Genomic DNA, 20,562 nt, shown 5'->3' with positions numbered 1-20,562 from the left:
TGAGCCTTGTTTCGTTCATGGTATACAAATATCGAGGTGCTATGTTATTTTAACTTCAAATTCTTGACTATATTTGCAGAAACAAAAAAAAATCAAATTTCCCATTAAGATCGAAGTACTTTGTTAGTTTAATTCGAACTTCTTGGCTTAATGTTGAATATGAAAATGCTATGTTTTTTAAATTTTAACTTCTAGAATTTTATTTATTTAGAAAAGTGATTTTTATTTTTTTAAACACAAAGAACAAGGAATATCTTTTTTATGAATGTCAAATTACATTGTTTTTGAAAAACTGAACTTCTTCTTTCTTTTCTTAAACTTCCAAACTTAATATTTTCTGGGTGAGGTTTTTTTTCATGTCATGTATGTTTTGTGTTCTTTTTCTCCGTTTCTGGACTTCTTTTTGTTGTAGTAATTGAACTTACTTGGGCTTCTCTATTTTGTAGTTTTTGAATTGAAACCAACATATGAAAAAAACACTAGTTTTTTGCATCCATATATACTGTTGAACTTCGGGAAATAATACAGAACAAAAACTATACAACATTATGTTTTAGACCAATGTATTTTTCTGTTAGAACATGACGTTTTCCCCATAGAACATGACATTTCCACTTACTTTTTGAACTCTACGAATACTGTTCTCCTTTTTTCGTGAAATGTGTGTGTGTGTGTGTTTGTGTGTGTGTGTGTGTGTTTGTGTGTGTGTGTGTGTGTGTGTGTGTTTCTTGCTTAGTGTAAACGTAATATTCTCCTTTTTGGGGAATAAACGCAAACACTTATGGTGCACATGAGCTGACTACAAATTTTGAAACTCTTTCCAATTCGTGTGTGATAGCATGCATGTGCACTCGTACATGCATGCGCCCACCATACACCACACGCACAACGCACACACACACCACTAGCGACGTAGCCGCACCCAGCAGCAGCAAGTGACAACGTCGCGGATTCGTCGTCGTCTGTGACCGCATGCCATGGTCTGGCCCGATAGCTCCGGCCGGTCTACTCTGCCAGGACTTCGCCCCGGGCGCCTTCATTTTGCTCGGACTGATTCTTGTGTGCAACACTCACACAGAAGAATTATAGGCAGCCACACACTGATGTTGCTAGACACCTGCTACTTATTTTTTTCCCTTCATTTAATATACACATTGAACCACATAGGCTGCCAACATGAACTTATCTGTCTTCCTGCTCCAGAGAAAAGCGGTGCATCGTTCAATAATGTAATTACTGTGTGTCTTGAGGCCCCAAAATATAGGCAGTATAACTGATGAAAATTCAGTAGAGCATGGTATTTCATATGCATTTTTGCTAAGTGCAGACATAAGTGTGGAATCAATAATTCATGGGAGGAGCCACCTTTTTTCATCCCCCAAGTCTGCAGAAGGTACAGAGCACAAATTACAAATGTTATCAGCATCCAGGGCCCTGGCTCAGCCACAAGTTTTCAGCACAGATTTCTGCTAATAGCTGCATACACACAACAATCATCTAATTCCATATAAATGGACTTCAATTTTCTGACAACATGAACTTTGTTATTAGCAAAAATCTGTAGTCCTGGATGGAGTGCTCTCCTGGATGCCTCACCTATGGGTCTGCACACGCACAACTTGGGGTGTCTAAGTTTGCATCTCCGTCAATGCTTTATACATTAACATAAAACAAAAAAAAATTCTGTCCTATAGTATCATATCGATGCAGAGCAAGATTAGGGGACGGAATAAGGGGGAGCCACAGTAATCTGGGTGCTCGAACCTCGTTGCGACGTTGACGAACAGGAGCCCATAGTCCTCAGGCAGCACATAGCCTAGGAGGTGACAAGCTCCTCGCTGGGACTCCGCCTCGTACGGCATCGGGCGAGTTTGTTGAACGACCCCCAGTTGGTGTAGTTGAACGACGGCCCGAGAGGGTGCTGAAGGTGGCCCTGTTGAACGGCTCCCCAGCAGGGTGCGCCGAGGTGGTCCGGCCTCCGGGAGTCGCGCACCCCGTGAGAGGAGATGACGGCGGATCACACCTTATCCATAGCAGGGGGTGGCATGCATCCATCGCAGACGTACTCGAGGTAGGAGTTGAACGGTGCAGGCGTATAGGCTCGGACTGCAGGCGATGATGATGGGTTGGTGGTTACCGTCCGCCATCGTGGAAGCGCAGCGCACAGAGGTCCACTGCCCGGCGGCGCGGTGGTGGGATCCAGGGCTAGCGGCCGGGGCGGCAGGCTGGGATCCAGGGCCGACGACGGCATGCTGGGATCCAGGGCCGGTGGCGCGTGGGGATCCAGGGCCGGCGGCGGGAAGCGCGCTGGGGTCGGGGGGGCGGGGGCGACGACGAGGCCGGAGTGGCCGGCGGCAGGACGTGCGTCGTGGTCGGGGTGGACGAGCGTGGGAGGCGCGTCAGGGTCGGGGGGCAGGGACGGGGCCGGAGTGGCCGGCGGCGCGAGGCGCGCCGACTCCGGCAGCAAGAGGTGCGCCGGAGCCAGGGGCGGCGGCGGATGTGGCAGGGAGGCGAGAGGTCCACGACGCTAGATCGGGGAGGTTGGGGATCGGGGAGGAGGTGGTGGGCGCGGGCGTGACCCGGACCTCCGCACGCCCTATATAGTTATTCTAATCGCAGGATTAAAATAGTGTTACTATATATATATGACAAATGTTTTCTACAAGCAGTGATAGTTACCACCACTTGCGTTTTGTTTGTTGTATGTACTATCTGTCGGAACCGAAAGTATCTACGTGTAGTGTAGTATGTAGTATATAACAATGATAAGGTATGCTTATTTTTACGTACAAATATATATGTATTTTACAAATATAACAAAAACTATGGGCTCATATGCAATTTTTCATGTAACTTGATTTGAAATATCTTAGATATAGTATATGAACATATTTAAAATAATAAAATAGTATATATAGTATCACATGGTAGTATATGAGACATGTGGGGTAACTACCACCAGGTGGTAGGATGGATTTTCCCTATATATATATAATGGTGTCATACAAGTCCTATACCAATATGGTATGGATTACACAATAAGGTTACAACACGAAGTCTAACACCCTCCATCAATCTCAGCTCACTCATGAAGCATCTAGGAGGTTGAGATTGCACCTACAGACCTCGAACATGGGAGAAGGTGGAGGCTTTGTGAAGATATCTGCAAGTTGATCTTTTGAAGAGATAAACCTGACTTGTGGTAGCTTCTGTTCGACACGTTCCCTCACAAAATGATAGTCAATCTCAATGTGTTTAGTCTGTGCATGAAACACCGGGTTTGATGACAGAAACGTAGCACCGATGTTGTCACACTAGAGGACCGACGGATGTGGCTGAGCAACTCCTAGCTCTCGAAGTAGGGACTCAATCCATATAAGTTCAGCAGTCGCATTGGCAACTGACTTGTACTCAACCTCTATGCTACTGCGGGAAATAGTGGCTTGCTTGCATGCACTCCAGGCGATCAGATTAGGCCCCAAGAACACTGCATGCCCCCCCCCCCATAGATCGCCTGTCATCTGGACACCCAGCCCAATCAGCATCTAAGAATGCAGAAAGAACTCCAGAGGAACTGGGGTGCAGATGAAGACCAAAGGAGACGGTAAGACGCACATAGCGCAATATGCGCTTCACGGCAGACCAGTGCATGTTAGTAGGTGCATGAAGATACTGGCACACCCTGTTAACCGCAAAGGATAGATCAGGACGTGTGATCGTCAGATACTGCAGACCACCAACAATACTCTTGTACTCGGTAGCATCCTCAGGAGATAGAAGAGTACCATCAGCAGCCGAAAGTTTGTCAGTGGAGGACATGGGTGTAGGCGATGTCTTGCACTTGAGCATACCAGCACGGCGCAGAAGATCAAGAGAGTACTTCTTCTGGGTGAGAGCCAAACTGCCACGAGACCGATGAGCGACTTCAATACCCAGGAAGAAATGAAGTTGTCCCAAATCCTTAACTGCAAAATCACGACCAAGCGCAGTCACAAGAGCATCAGCAGCCGTCGGAGAGGAGCTAACGAGGACAATATCATCCACGTACACAAGGAGGTACATGGTCACACTCGGACGCTAAAACAAGAACAGTGAAGTATCAGCCATCGATGGGATGAATCCATGAGTCCGTAAAGCTAAAGCAAGGTGAGCATGCCAGGCACGAGGCGCCTGTTTCAGTCCATAGAGAGCCTTCGTCAGACGATAGAGGTGATAAGGCTGAGTGTGATCAACAAATCCAGGTGGCTGCCTCATGTAAACCTCCTCTTCAAGCAGTCCATGTAGAAAAGCGTTCTGCACGTCAAGCTGGCAGAGAGACCATCCACGAGAAACTGCCAGAGATAGAAGAAGTTGAATAGTGGTAGGCTTGACAACGGGGCTAAATGTATCCTCATAGTCCAGTCCCTGACGTTGTTTAAAGCCCTTAGCCACAAGACGCGCTTTGTAGCACTCAATGGAACCATCTGCATATTTCTTCACCTTGAAAACCCACTTCGAATCGATGATGTTGACACGAGACGGAGGTGGAACAATTGTCCAGGTCTTATTCTGCATAAGAGCATGATATTCTTGTTCCATAGCAGCCCTCCAGTGTGGGATACTCATAGCGGCTTGATAACTGCGTGGTTCGGCGGTTGGATCATCCACAGCATGAGCCAGACAAGCAGCAAGGTATGTGACCGGGCCATCGGTGCGCTCCTTGGGACGGACGATCCCGCTATGACTACGCGTATGTGGACGCCGCGGAGCAACGACCACCGGAGCAGGCGGGGCGGCCGGAGCAGGCGAGGCGTCCAGGGCAGGCAAGGTCGGTCCAGCAAACTCCGGCGAAGAGGGACCGGGTGACAGCGACCCAGGAGACGGCGGACTGGGCGACGTGGGCCCAGGCGACCTGTGAGTCACTTCAGGCCCAGGCAAAGTGGGCGGCAGCGACGCCCGCGCAGATGGCAGAGGTGACGATGGAGGGGAGGCTAGGCGAGGAAGCGGAGACGTAGGACGCTCCATCATGGGCTCCGACCCAGCCATAGTAGCCGACGCAGGCTTCGGCCCAGTGGTAGACAGGGCTCCCGAGGCGGAGTCGAGGGCGGGAGGCGGTGCATGCACATGCACCGGCCGATTGACGTGCGCCACGGGCGGCGTAGTAGGTCCGTCGGGGAGAAGTTCTAGGCGAGCTCCACGTCCAGTTCCTGCACCATGATTAGGTAACAACACAGGCGAATATGCAACATCTTCAAATTGGCAATGCATAAGAGGAGATAAATGCATAGATGGTGCTGTGGTGAATGACTGAGGCATGGCAGAAAAAGGGAAGACATTCTCATCGAAAACAACATCCCGAGATATGTAGACTCGATTAGTTGGGACATGGATACACTTGTAGCCTTTATGGAGAGAACTATACCCCCAGAACACACATTTTTTGGAGTGAAACTCAAGTTTGTGATCATTATAAGGACGAAGATGAGGCTAGCAAGCACACCCGAATACCTTGAAAAAGGTGTAGTCAGGAGTTTCATCCAAGAGAAGCTCAATTGGAGTTTTCATATTAAGAACACGCGTAGGTAATCTGTTAATGAGAAAACACACGGTGGCAAAAGCATCACTCCAAAAGCGAAAAGGTACAGAAGCATGAGCAAGAAGTGTGAGGCCGGTTTCAACTATATGGCAATGTTTGCGCTCAATAGCACCATTATGCTGATGTGTATGTGGGCATGACAAACGATGGGAGATCCCAAGCTTATTAAAGAAAGTGTTGAGGTTGCGATATTCGCCCCCCCCCCAATCTGACTGAACATGGATAATTCTATGCTTGAGGAGACGTTCAACATGCAATTGGAACTGAATGGATATATCAAACACATCAGACTTGCGCTTAAGAAGATAAAGCTATGTGAAATGACTATAGGCATCAACAAAACTGACATAGTAGTTGTGACCACTAACAGATGTTTGTGCTGGACCCCACACATTAGAAAAACACAATTTCAAGAGGACTCTTTACTTCTCTAGTAGATGAAACAAAAGGTAGCTGATGACTTTTGCCTTGTTGACAGCCATCACACACGGACATCTCTTTATTGCTAGACTCTAATGGCAGCTCATGGCGGTGGAGTATGTGGCGAACGATGGGTGTGGCGGGATGACCAAAGCGAGAGTGCCACTAGTAAGGTGACACGCGAACACCGCTAAAGACACACGGGGCGGATGGATCCTCCAAACGGTACAAGCCTTGGCTCAAGCGGCCACTAAGCAGAACGTCCCGGGTTGCTCGGTCCTTAACAAAAAGATTAAAAGGCTGAAATTCACATAGGACATGATTATCAAGGGTGAGCTTAGGGACAGATAAAAGATTACGAGTCACCGAGGGAACCTGCAAAACATTACGAAGATGAAGCTGCCTAGAGGGATGACTAGTTAAAAGGGATGATGTACCGGGCTGGATCAATAGGATAGGATGGCATGTACCCCTGGTCGACGCGCGGATCCTTGCCCTTGGCGGCGATGTGGGCAGCCGGGGCGGCGGCGAGGTGGGCAGCCGGCGCGACGGCAGGGGGACCAAAGTCTACCATCGCAAATTGGCGCTCGTTTCCCTTGTCGTCATTGCCGATGCCAAAGAAGCGCCCCTGAAAGCGGCGGTGACACTTGGAGGCGACATGGCGTTCACGACCACATAGCTGGCATACCACCCGAGTGTTAGGGCCCCCACCCAGGGTCGATGCAGGGGGCGAGGCGGGCTTGCCAGAGGACAGGGCAGGGCACGCTGGCGCGAGAAGCCCAGAAGGCCGCCGACAGTGAGGTGATGGTGGCGGAGGAGCGGCGAGCCTCGACGCGCTGCTCGGTGAAGAGAAGTCGTGAGTAGAGCTCGTGCGGGGGCGTCGCTGGCTTGGCATTGTGAACAACCTCGGCAAGATTGTCGTAGTCGGCGTCGCGGCCTTTGATGACAAAGCCAGCAAACTCCTCATCGCTGAGCGGTCGACCGATAGCGGTGAGTGTGTCCGCCAACACCTTCATCTTGTTGAAGTAGGTCGTGGCGGAGGAGTCCAGCTTCTTAATGTCGGCGAGCTCGCTGCGAAGGGCCATCGAGCGGGAGGTAGAGACCTGGGCAAAGGCGTGCTCCAGGGTCGTCCAGGCGTCCATGATGGTGGCGGCGAAGAGACAGAGACTGATACGTCTCCAACGTATCTATAATTTTTTATTTTTCCATGCTATTATATTACTTGTTTTGGATGTTTATGGGCTTTACTATACACTTTTATATCATTTTTGGGACTAACCTATTAACCGGAGGCCCAGCCCAAATTTCTGTTCATTTGCCTATTTCAATGTTTCACAGAAAAGGAATATCAAACGGAGTCCAAACGGAATGAAACCTTCGGGGATTTATTTTTGGAACAAACGCAATCCAGGAGACTTGGAGTGGACGTCAAGAAACACACGAGGAAGCCACTAGGCAGGGAGGCATGCCCTAGGGGGGTGGGCGCGCCCCCCACCCTCGTGGGCCCTCGTGGCTCCCCTGACCGACTTCCTTCGCCTATATATATCTACATACCCTAAAAACATCCAGGAGCACCACAAAACCCTATTTCCACCGCCGCAACCTTCTCTACCCGTGAGATCCCATCTTGGAGCCTTTTTCGGCGCTCCGCCGGAGGGGGAATCGATCACGGAGGGCTTCTACATCAACACCATAGACTCTTGATGAGTTGTGAGTAGTTTACCACAGACCTTCGGGACCATAGTTATTAGCTAGATGGCTTCTTCTCTCTCTTTGAATCTCAATACAATGTTCTCCTCGATCTTCTTGGAGATCTATTTGATGTAACTCTTTTTGCGGTGTGTTTGTCGAGATCCGATGAATTGTGGGTTTATGATCAAGTTTATCAATGAGAAATATTTGAATCTCCTTTGAATTCTTTTCTGTATGATTGGTTATCTTTGCAAGTCTCTTCGAATTATCAGTTTGGTTTGGCCTACTAGATTGATCTTTCTTCCAATGGGAGAAGTGCTTAGCTTTGGGTTCAATCTTGCGGTGTCCTTTCCGAGTGACAGCAGGGGCAGCAAGGCACGTATTGTATTGTTGCCATCGAGGATAAAAAGAGGGCATCATGTCATCTTGACTAATGCATTACTCTGTTCTTATGAACTTAATACTCTAGATGCATGCTGGATAGCGGTCGATGTGTGGAGTAATAGTAGTAGATGCAGAATCGTTTCGATCTACTTGTCGCGGATGTGATGCCTATATACATGATCATGCCTAGATATTCTCATAACTATGTGATAACCCACAAGTGTAGGGGATAATTGTAGCCTCTTTCGATAAGTAAGAGTGTCGAACCCAACGAGGAGCCAAAGGTAGAACAAATATTCTCTCAAGTCCTGTCTGCCACTGATACGACTCTACGCACGCTTAGTGTTCGCCTTACCTAGAACAAGTATGAAACTAGAAGTACTTTGTATGTGTTGTTGGATAGGTTTGCAAGATAATAAATAACACATAAATAAAAAGTAGGGGCTGTCTAGATAAAGAAGCAATAAAGTAAATATAGCGAGTGTGTAAAAGTGGTGGTAGGAGTTGTGAAATTTGTCCCTAAGCAATTGACTACTTTACTAGACCGATAGCAAGTTTTATGTGGGAGAGGCATAAGCTAACATACTTTCTCTTCTTGGATCGTATGCACTTATGATTGGAACTCTAGAAAGCATCCGCAACTACTAAAGATCATTAAGGTAAAACCCAACCATAGCATTAAAGCATCAAGTCCCCTTTATCCCATACGCCACAACCCCCTTACTCGGGTTTATGCTTCTACCACTCAAGCAACCAACTATAAGCGAATCATGAACATATTGCAACACCCTACAGCGGGAATCCCTCACGCTTGCGTGACACGGAGGGCACAATAGGACAACAACATAACCACAAGCAAATTAAACCAATCATAGCAATTCACCAATCATCGATAGGACAACGAAAATCTACTCAGACATCATAAGATGGCAACACATCATTGGATAATAACATGAAGCATAAAGCACCATGTTCAAGTAGAGGGTACAGCGGGTTGCGGGAGAGTGGACCGCTGAATATAGAAGGGGGAAGGTGATGGAGATGTTGGTGAAGATGGCGGAGGTGTTGGTGAAGATCGCGGTGATGATGATGGCCCCCGGCGGCGTTCTGGCGCCACCAGAAGCAAGGGGGAGAGAGCCCCCCCTTCTTCTTCTTCTTCTTCTTCTTCTTCTTCTTCTTCTTCTTCCTTGACCTTCTCCCAAGATGGGAGAAGGGTTTCCCCTCTGGTCCTTGGCTCCCATGGCGTGGGAGGGGCGAGAGCCCCTCCGATATTGGATCTGTCTCTCTGTCTCTCTCTGTTTCTGCGCTCTGGGATTCTGTCCTGGCACTGTTTCTTTTATATCCGGAGATCCGTAAATCCGATTGGATTGAAACCTTCGCCCAGATATTTTTCCAAAAATTAGCTTTTTTGCGGCCAAAGAAGAGCATCAACCGCCTTACGAGGGGCCCACGAGGGTCAGGGGCGCGCCCCCCTGCCTCGTGGCCACCTCGGGCACCATCTCGCGTTGATTTTACTTCCCAAAAATCATAAATATTCCAAAAATAAGCTCTGTCCGTTTTTATCCCGTTTGGACTCGGTTTATATTGGGTTTCTGCGAAACATAAAACATGCAACAAATAGAAACTAGCACTGGGCACTAGATCAATATGTTAGTCCCAAAAATAATATAAAAAGTTGCCAAAAGTATATGAAAGTTGTAGGATATTGGCATGGAACAATCAAAAATTATAGATACGACGGAGACGTATCAGCATCCCCAAGCTTAATTCTTACTCGTCCTCGAGTAGGTAAATGATAAAAAGATAATTTTTGATGTGGAATGCTACCTAGCATAATCTTGATCAAATATCTAGTCATGGCATGAATATTAAGACACGAGTGATTCAAAGCAATAGTCTATCATTTGACATAAAAACAAATAATACTTAGGGCATCCCAACAAACAATCATGTCTTTCAAAATATCAATGCTTCCAGAACGTTATCCCTGCAAAATCATATAGTCTTGTATGCTCCCTTTTCTTAACATAAGGTACCCCTCATGCCTATCCCGGTGTCAGCCAAGCAATTGTTTCATACTTTAGTATTCTCAAACTTTTTCAACTCTCACGCAATACATGAGCGTGAGCCATGGATATAGCACTATGGGTGGAATAGATTATGATGGTGGAGGTTATGTGGAGAAGACAAAAAGGGAGAAAGTCTCACATCGACGCGGCTAATCAACGGGCTATGGAGATGCCCATCAATTGATGTCAATGCGAGGAGTAGGGATTGCCATGCAACGGATGCACTAGAGCTATAAGTGTATGAAAGCTCAAACTGAAACTAAGTGGGTGTGCATCCAACTTGCTTGATCATGAAGACCTAGGGCATTTTGAGGAAGCCCATCGTTGGAATATGCAAGCCAAGTTCTATAATGAAAATTCCCACTAGTATATGAAAGTGACAACATAAGAGACTCTCTATATGAAGAACATGGTGCTACTTTGAAGCACAAGTGTGGTAAAAGGATAGTAACATTGCCCCTTTTCTTTTTCTTTTTTTTCTTTTTTTGGGTGGGCTTCTTTGGCCCCCTTTTTTTATTTAGGCTTCTTTGGCCTCTATTTTTTTACATATATGAGGCAATGCTCTATAATTATGATCATCACACTTTATTTACTTACAACTCAATATTACAACTCGATACTAGAACAAATATATGACTCTATATGAATGCCTCCGGCGGTGTACCGGGACGTGCAATGATCTAGCGTAGCAGTGACATCAAAAAAACGGACAAGCCATGAAAACATCATGCTAGCTATCTTACGATCATGCAAGGCAATATGACAATGAATGCTCAAATCATGTATATGATGATGATGGAAGTTGCATGGCAATATATCTCGGAATGGCTATGGAAATGCCATGATAGGTAGGTATGGTGGCTGTTTTGAGGAAGATATAAGGAGGCTTATGTGTGATAGAGCGTATCGTATCATGGGGTTTGGATGCACCGGCGAAGTTTGCACCAACTCTCGAGGTGAGAAATGGCAATGCACGGTACCGAAGAGGCTAGCAATGATGGAAGGGTGAGAGTGCGTATAATCCATGGACTCAACATTAGTCATAAAGAACTCACATACTTATTGCAAAAATTTATTAGCCCTTGAAACAAAGTACTACACGCATGCCCCTAGGGGGGAGGTTGGTAGGAGTTAACCATCGCGCGCCCCCGACCTTCACGCAAAGATAAACAATCAAAATACAATGCGCGCCAATTTGGTTACATAGTTAGTAGACCATACGTGCATGCTTCGGGAATCACAAACCTTAACACCAATATCCTTACTAAACACAACCATCCACTAGTACCTCCCACATATTATCATCTCTATATCGCAAAACTATTGCAAGGAATCAAACATATCATATTCAGCGATCTACAAGTTTATGTAGGATTTTATGACTAACCATGTGAATGACCAATTCATGTCATCTCTCTAAATAGATATAAGTGAAGCAAGAGAGTTTAATTCTTTCTACAAAATATATGCCCACGCTCTAACAAATATAAGTGAAGCAAAAGAGCATTCTACAAATGGCGGTTTTCTATGTGAAGAGAAACAGGCAATCCAAACTTCAAATGATATAAGTGAAGCACATGAAGCATTCTATAAAGGCATACTCAAAAGATTTAAGTGAAGTGCAATGAGCATTCTATAAATAAACCATGGACTATCTCATACCAGCATGGTGCATAAAATAAAAGTGAAAACTAAATGCAAAAGACGCTCCAAGACTTGCACATATCGCATGAACGAAACGAATCCGAAAACATACCGATACTTGTTGAAGAAAGAGGGGATGCCTTCCGGGGCATCCCCAAGCTTAGACGCTTGAGTCTCCTTGAATATTTACTTGGGGTGCCTTGGGCATCCCCAAGCTTGAGCTCTTTCCTCTCTTCCTTTTCCTCATATCGAGACCTCCTCGATCAAACACTTCATCCACACAAAACTTCAACAGAAAACTCGGTAAGATCCGTTAGTATAATAAAGCAAATCACTACTCTAAGTACTATTGAAAAACCAATTCATATTTTGTTTTTGCATTGTTTCTACTGTAATATAGCTTTTCCAAGGCTTAATCCACTAATAGAAATTGATAGTTTCATCAAAACAAGTAAACTATGCATCAAAAACAGAATCTGTCAAAAGCAGAACAGTCTGTAGCAATCTGAACATTCACCATACTTCTGGTACCCCAAAAATTCTACCAAAATTAGGAAAAATAAACAATTTGTACAGAAATACAGTGCAAAAAAATTCAGAACCGTTTGACGTTCCAGTAAAAAAATGTAAAATCGCGCACTATAGCCAAAGTTTCTGTCCTGCACCGTACAAACCAACAAGCATTGTAAACATCCTAAAGGAAAAACTTGGCACATTATTTTTATAATACAATGGAATTGTACAAGGGGATAATTATTTTTTATGAAAAGTTTCTGTAATTAAGATTCACAAAGTTTCCGTGAGCATGAACAAAGTTCAAGGAGCTCTCCCACTTCAACAATGCTTGTCTTTCTTACTTTCACTTTCCTTTTTGAAAAGATTTGGGTTACCCTCTTTATTTTTTTGTTTTTAAACTTTATAAAAGCACTCAACAGAAATAAATGACTCTCTAAAACTTCCGGGTTGTCTCCCTGGCAGCGCTTTCTTTAAAGCCATTAAGCTAGGCATATAGTGCTCAAGTAATGGATCCACCCGGATCCCAAGGTATATCAAAGCCAATTTTAATTAACAATAATTTGTGATTTAGTAGTGAGCACAAAGTAACATATATCATGCAACAACGAAGTCTAACTCTCTTCCTATGCATCGGCATGTCATAAAAGAACAATTCATGCACACATAGTAAAGGCCAATGCATAGTATAAGCAGTTTCTTGCAATTTTATCATATTGGAAACATAGAGAGGTGGAGATATAGTTCCTCTCTCATAATAGTTGCAAGTAGGAGCAGCAAGCACATGCATATTATATTTATCAAAATCATCATGTGTAGTAGTAAAACGCAACCCATCAATATAATCCTAATAAGCACAAACTTCTCCGATATAGTGTAGTAGGGAGAATCCAAAAAGATAATAGGACTATCATGCGTCGGTGCAATAGCAACAATTTCATGTTTAACATAAGGAACTATAGCAAGTTCATCTCCATAAGCATAATTTATATTGGCATCTTGGCCACAAGCATCATCAAAAAGGGATATTTCAAGAGAATCAACGGGATCATAACAATCATCATAGCAATCATCCTTCGGTAAGCACGAAGGGGAATTAAACAATGTATGAGTTGAAGAGTTATTCTCATTAGAAGGTGGGCACGGGTAGCTAATCCGCTCTTCCTCCTTTTGTTCTTCGCTCTCCTTATCATCTTTTCATCCAATGAGCTCACAGTTTCATCAATTTATTCTTCCATAGACTCCTGCAAAATATTAGTCTCTTCTTGGACAGCGGAGACTTTCTCAATAAATGCATCAATATCGGAATTGTATTCATAATTTTCATAGCAATATCTAAGTATAGCAAAAATTTCAGGTCTGTAAACTGAATCATCAAAATCTTCAAACTCTTTAAACATAGATTCAATCTCATAAGCACCCATAAAAGCAACGAATTCTTCTATTTGTTCCACATCATAGTAATCATAGATACCATTAGCATAAGAAGCCAAGGTTTTATTATCATTGAGTTTGCATGAAAAGGGAAGGTGTGGAGACTTCATCCTAGAGCAACAAGTATAATCATGTCTCAAGCATAGATCCCGAACATACCAATGCAACATATAAATTTGATCCCATAATAGTTTCCCTTTCTGTGTTAAGCGATAATCCCTAAAGTATTCATGTTGATCCAACGTGTGTCTCCCATAACATAATTGAATGGGGTTTTCTCAGGATTATCAAAGTAGTACATAATTTCTTTCACATAACGAGCATCGAGGGTTTTAGGAGGTTCCCCATCTCCATGAGTAGCAAGTACACCTATTTTTTTGGTATTTCGTGTTCCATATCCATAACTAAAGATAGAGAACAACTAAGAACAGCAAATAAAAATTACTTAGTGATAAAGCAAACAAGCACACACGAGAATATTCACCCCACGCTATGACTCCCCGGCAACGGCGCCAGAAGAAGGTCTTGATAACCCACAAGTGTAGGGGATAATTGTAGCCTCTTTCGATAAGTAAGAGTGTCGAAACGAGGAGCTAAAGGTAGAACAAATATTCTCTCAAGTCCTATCTGCCACTGATACGACTCTACGCACGCTTAGTGTTCGCCTTACCTCGAACAAGTATGAAACTAGAAGTACTTTGTAGGTGTTGTTGGATAGGTTTGCAAGATAATAAAGAACACGTAAATAAAAGTAGGGGCTGTTTAGATAAAGAAGCAATAAAGTAAATATAGCGAGTGTGGAAAAGTGGTGGTAGGAGTTGTGAAATTTGTCCCTAAGCAATTGACTACTTTACTAGACCGATGCAAGTTTTATGTGGGAGAGGCATAAGCTAACATACTTTCTCTTCTTGGATCATATGCACTTATTATTGGAACTCTAGCAAGCATCCGCAACTACTAAAGATCATTAAGGTAAAACCCAACCATAGCATTAAAGCATCAAGTCCCCTTTATCCCATACGCCATAACCCCCTTACTCAGGTTTATGCTTCTGTCACTCAAGCAACCCACTATAAGCGAATCATGAACATATTGCAACACCCTACAGCGGGAATCCCTCACGCTTGCGCGACACGAAGCGCACAATAGGACAGCAACAGAACCACAAGCAAATTAAACCAATCGTAGCAATTCACCAATCACCGATAGGACAACGAAAATCTACTCAGACATCATAAGATGGCAACACATCATTGGATAATAACATGAAGCATAAAGCACCATGTTCAAGTAGAGGGTACAGCGGGTTGCGGGAGAGTGGACCGCTGAATATAGAAGGGGGAAGGTGATGGAGATGTTGGTCAAGATGGCGGAGGTGTTGGTGAAGATCGCGGTGATGATGATGGCCCCCGGCGGCGTTCCGGCGCCACCGGAAGCAAGGGGGAGAGAGCCCCCCCCTTCATCTTCTTCTTCCTTGACCTTCTCCCTAGATGGGAGAAGGGTTTACCCTCTGGTCCTTGGCTCCCATGGCGTGGGAGGGGCGAGAGCCCCTCCGAGATTGGATCTGTCTCTCTCTGTTCTGCGCTCTGGGATTCTGCCCTGGCACCATTTCTTTTATATCCGGAGATCCGTAACTCCGATTGGATTGAAACCTTCGCCCAGATATTTTTCCAAAAATTAGCTTTCTTGCGGCCAAAGAAGAGCATCAACCGCCTTACAAGGGGCCCACGAGGGTCAGGGGCGCGCCCAGTATGGGCAAGCGCGCCCCCCTGCCTCATGGCCACCTCGGGCACCGTCTCGCGTTGATTTTACTTCCCAAAAATCATAAATATTCCAAAAATAAGCTCCGTCCGTTTTTATCCCGTTTGGACTCCGTTTGATATTGGGTTTCTGTCAAACATAAAACATGCAACATACAGGAACTGGCACTGGGCACTGGATCAATATGTTAGTCCCAAAAATAATATAAAAAGTTGCCAAAAGTATATGAAAGTTGTAGGATATTGGCATGGAACAATCAAAAATTATAGATACGACGGAGACGTATCACTATGCACTTTTCTATCAATTGCTCGACAGTAATTTGTTCACCCACCGTAATACTTATGCTATCTTGAGACAAGCCACTAGTGAAACCTATGGCCCCCGGGTCTATTTTCCATCATATAAGTTTCTGATCTACTTTATTTTACAATCTTTACTTTCCAATCTATATCATAAAAATACGAAAAATATTTATCTTATCTTATTATCTCTATCAGATCTCACTTTCGCAAGTGGCCGTGAAGGGATTGACAACCCCTTTATCGCGTTGGTTGCGAGGTTCTTGTTTGTTTGTGTAGGTACGAGGGACTTGCGCGTAGCCTCCTACTGGATTGATACCTTGGTTCTCAAAACTGAGGGAAATACTTACGCTACTTTGCTGCATCACCCTTTCCTCTTCAAGGGAAAACCAACGCAGTGCTCAAGAGGTAGCAAGAAGGATTTCTAGCACCGTTGCCGGGGAGGTCTTCGCTCAAGTCAAGACATACCAAGTACCCATCACAAACTCTTCTCCCTCGCATTACATTATTTGCCATTTGCCTCTCATTTTCCTCTCCCCCACTTCACCCTTGCCGTTTTATTCACCCTCTCTTTCCCGTTCGCCTCTAATTCGCTTGCCTCTTGTGTGCTTGAGTGTTGGATTGCTTGTCACGATGGCTCAAGATAATACTAAATTGTGTGACTTTTCCAATACCAATAATAATGATTTCCTTAGCACTCCGATTGCTCCTCTTACCGATGTTGAATCTTGTGAAATTAATACTGCTTTGTTGAATCTTGTTATGAAAGATCAATTCTCTGGCCTTCCTAGTGAAGATGCCGCTACTCATCTAAACAACTTCGTTGATTTGTGTGATATGCAAAAGAAGAAAGACGTGGATAATGATATTGTTAAATTGAAGTTATTTCCGTTTTCACTTAGAGATCGTGCTAAAACTTGGTTTTTGTCTTTGCCTAAAAATAGTATTGATTCATGGAATAAGTGCAAAGATGCTTTTATCTCTAAGTATTTTCCTCCCGCTAAGATCATCTCTCTTAGAAACGATATTATGAATTTTAAGCAACTCGATCATGAACATTTTGCACAATCTTGGGAGAGGATGAAATTAATGATTCGCAATTGCCCTACACATGGATTAAATTTATGGATGATCATACAAATTTTTTATGTCGGATTGGATTTTGCTTCTAGAAATCTTTTAGATTCGGCCGCGGGAGGCACTTTTATGGAAATCATTTTAGGAGAAGCTACTAAACTCCTAGATAATATTATGGTTAGTTATTCTCAACGGCACACCAAAAGATCTACTAGTAAAAAAGTTCATGTGATAGAAGAGATTAATGTTTTGAGTGGAAAGATGGATGAACTTATGAAATTGTTTGCTAATAAGAGTGCTCCTATTGATCCTAATGATATGCCTTTGTCTACTTCGATTGTGAATAATAATGAATCTATGGATGTGAATTTTGTTGGTAGGAATAATTTTGGTAACAACGCGTATAGAGGAAACTTTAATCCTAGGCCGTTTCCTAGTAATTCCTCTAATAATTATGGTAATTCCTACAACAACTCTTATGGAAATTTTAATAAGATGCCCTCTGATTTTGAGATTAGTGTTAAAGAATTTATGATCTCTCAAAAGAATTTCAATGCTTTGCTTGAAGAAAAATTGCCTAAGATTGATGAATTGGCTAGGAACGTGGATAGAATTTCTCTTGATGTTGATTCTTTGAAACTTAGATCTATTCCACCTAATCATGATATCAATGAGTCTCTCAAAGCCATGAGAATTTCCATTGATGAGTGCAAAGAAAGAACCGCTAGGATGCGTGCTAAGAAAGATTGCTTTGCACTAGTAGAAAAAGGGTCAAATGTGAAGCACATTAGTGCCGGTTTGATTTTGAGCCAGCACTAATGTGTCTATTAGTGCCGGTTCCAACGGCTAGCCGGCCGCTCTCATTAGTACCGGTTCGTGGCGAACCTTTAGCACCGGTTCGTGCCACGAACCGGTACTAAAGAGAGTGGTGGCAGGATGTTGTCAGTCTGGGGCCCCTCCAGCACCTTTAGTACCGGTTCGTGGCACGAACCGGTACTAAAGGTCGACGTACATAAACCCTTCGTCCACCCGAGCTCGCTCTGTTCTTCCCCTTTCCCCTCTCCTTCCTCTGTTCTTCCCCTCTCTTCCTCGAGCTCATCACACATTTTGCCCAAAATTTGTCAAGATTTGAAGGCCCCCATCCATTCAAATGATCACAAAGGTTAGCAACTTTGTCCTTTCATCTCTCATTGCTAGATTAGCTCTTGCAATGCTTTGTATAGTGATTAATTTGTGAGTTTAGTAATTTGGGAGGAATTATATGTGCTAGTATTTGATTTATATGCAATTTGAGGTCAAAAATAACACTTAGTTTGCATATGTAGGTGTGGTTTACTTAGTGCCTTCTAAATCTCCATCGTAACCACCGTCGATTGCCCGGACCGTCCCGTCGCCGGCACCACCTTGTGGTGAGGCTCTTGTTCATGAATGTTTTACATTACCAAATTGATGTTTGTGTGATTTGGATATATAGTTACTCGTATAATTATCTTACCCGTACGTTGTTTGTTATACATAGTGCCATGGTTTTGATATCCGTCCCCGTCGGCCCTCGTCCTTGTTATGATTCGGATGTGGTATATTCTCTTTTAAAACTAGTTGTTGCATTTCGTGTTTATGACAAATTATGCCCATCAAGTTGACATAGATATTTTTATCTAGGAGGTATGTGAACCGGAAATTCCAACCGACCCTATTGTCGAGAGGTTAAATTTAGTTGAAAGAGAAAACGAGTATTTGAAAGAAAAATTGAAAAGAATTGAGGGGGAGAAGATGGAATTGGAGTTGCATGTTGCCGATGTCGTCGATGATCACAAGATCAAGATGGAGAAAATGCGGTTGAAGATTAGAAAGATTAGAAAATATGCCATTGATAGTGTGGCTTGGTATCATTATGTTGTTGGATCAATTGTTACCTTAGTTGCGATCTTGATCGCATTTGTTGTTGCATTTAAATTCTTTAGCTAGAGAGTTATTTGTATGTTGCATTTAATTAAGTGTTGTATATGAACTTTATGTATGAACTTGTATTAATTTGGTCTATTCGGTGTTGTGTAATGAAGATGAGCCGACAATGGATGTATGATGACCGATGCTCTCCCGAGTTCATTAATGGCATGCATACTTTTCTGCTTGCCGCTGAGGCAAACAAGCGGGCGGATGGTTTTATGCCTTGTCCATGTGCTGGCTGTAAGAATGGTCACAATTACTCTACGTCAAGAACCATTCACGTCCACCTATTTGAGTCCGGTTTCATGCCCCACTATAATGTTTGGACCAAGCACGGAGAAAGAGGGGTTATGATGGAAGACAATGAAGAAGAAGAGGACGACGACGGCTATCCTGGCCATGGGTTCCCTGAATACGATGATACAACAATGGGGGAAGAAGCTGAGCCGGCAATGCGGGAAGAAGCTAAAGAAGAGGCATCAGATGAGCCCGCTGATGATCTAGGTCGGGCCATTGCCGATGCAAAGAGAAACTGGGCAAGTGATTTGGAGAGGAAGAAGTTGCAGCGCATGTTAGAGGATCACAAGAAATTGTTGTACCCGAATTGCGAAGCTGACAAAAAAAGTTGGGCACCACACTGGAATTGCTGCAATGGAAGGCAGAGAATGGTGTATCTGACAAGGGATTTGGAAAGTTGCTGGTAATGATAAAGAATATGCTTCCAAAGGACAACGAATTTCCCGAGAGTACGTATGAAGCAAAGAAGGTCGTCTGCCCTCTAGGGTTAGAGGTGCAGAAGATACATGCGTGCCCTAATGACTGCATCCTCTACCGCGATGAGTACGAGGATTTGAACGCTTGCCCGGTATGCGGTGCATTGCGCTATAAGATCAGCCGCGATGACCCTGGTGATGTCGAGGGCGAGCGCCCCAGGAAGAAGATTCCTGCCAAGGTGATGTGGTATGCTCCTATAATAGCACGGTTGAAATGTTTGTTCCAAAACAAAGAGCATGCCAAGGCGATGCGATGGCACAAAGAAGGCCGTAAGAAAGACGAAAAGTTGAGAGTACCCGCTGATGGGTCGCAGTGGAGAAAAATCGAGAGAAAGAACGGGAAGGAGTTTGCAGATGACGCAAGGAACGTATGGTTTGGTCTAAGCGCAGATGGCATTAATCCTTTTGGGGAGCAGAGCAACAACCATAGCGCCTGGCCTGTGACTCTATGTTTGTATAACCTTCCTCCTTGGTTGTGCATGAAGCGAAAGTTCATTATGATGCCAGTGCTCATCCAAGGCCCTAAACAACCCGGCAACGACATTGATGTGTACCTAAGGCCATTAGTTGAAGAACTATTACAGCTATGGAATGGAACAGGTGTACGTGCGTGGGATGAGCACAAACAGGAAGAATTTGACCTAAAGGCGTTGCTGTTCGTGACCATCAATGATTGGCCTGCTCTCAGTAACCTTTCAGGACAGACAAACAAGGGATACCGCGGATGCACGCACTGTTTGGATGATACCGACAGTATATATTTGGATAGTTGTAGGAAGATTGTGTACCTGGGACATCGTCAATTTCTTCCGAGCAGGCATCCCATAAGAAAGAAAGGCAAGCATTTCAAAGGTGAGGCGGATCACCGGACGAAGCCTCGCCACCGTACTGGTGCTGATGTACATGATATGGTCAAGGATTTGAAGGTAATCTTTGGAAAGGGTCCTGGCGGACAACCTGTTCCGAAG

The 20,562-nt window shown here is 44.3% G+C and overlaps 1 long non-coding RNA gene across 1 annotated transcript; it reads right to left on the bottom strand.

Moving 5' to 3' along the window:
* Positions 1–1,336: 1,336 nt before the first annotated feature.
* Positions 1,337–2,575, bottom strand: LOC123167572 (uncharacterized). Its single transcript, XR_006483969.1, has 2 exons — positions 1,765–2,575; positions 1,337–1,604 (listed from the first exon to the last, which is right to left on the bottom strand). It is a non-coding gene; the product is annotated as an uncharacterized lncRNA (long non-coding RNA).
* Between the last annotated feature and the right edge of the window lie 17,987 nt (positions 2,576–20,562).

This window comes from Triticum aestivum, chromosome 1D (genome assembly GCF_018294505.1).
Source record: "Triticum aestivum cultivar Chinese Spring chromosome 1D, IWGSC CS RefSeq v2.1, whole genome shotgun sequence".
In the NCBI taxonomy this organism is placed as follows: Eukaryota; Viridiplantae; Streptophyta; class Magnoliopsida; order Poales; family Poaceae; genus Triticum; species Triticum aestivum.
The sequence above is the reverse complement of the archived record's forward strand: the minus strand, read 5'-3'. Positions and strand labels throughout refer to the sequence as shown.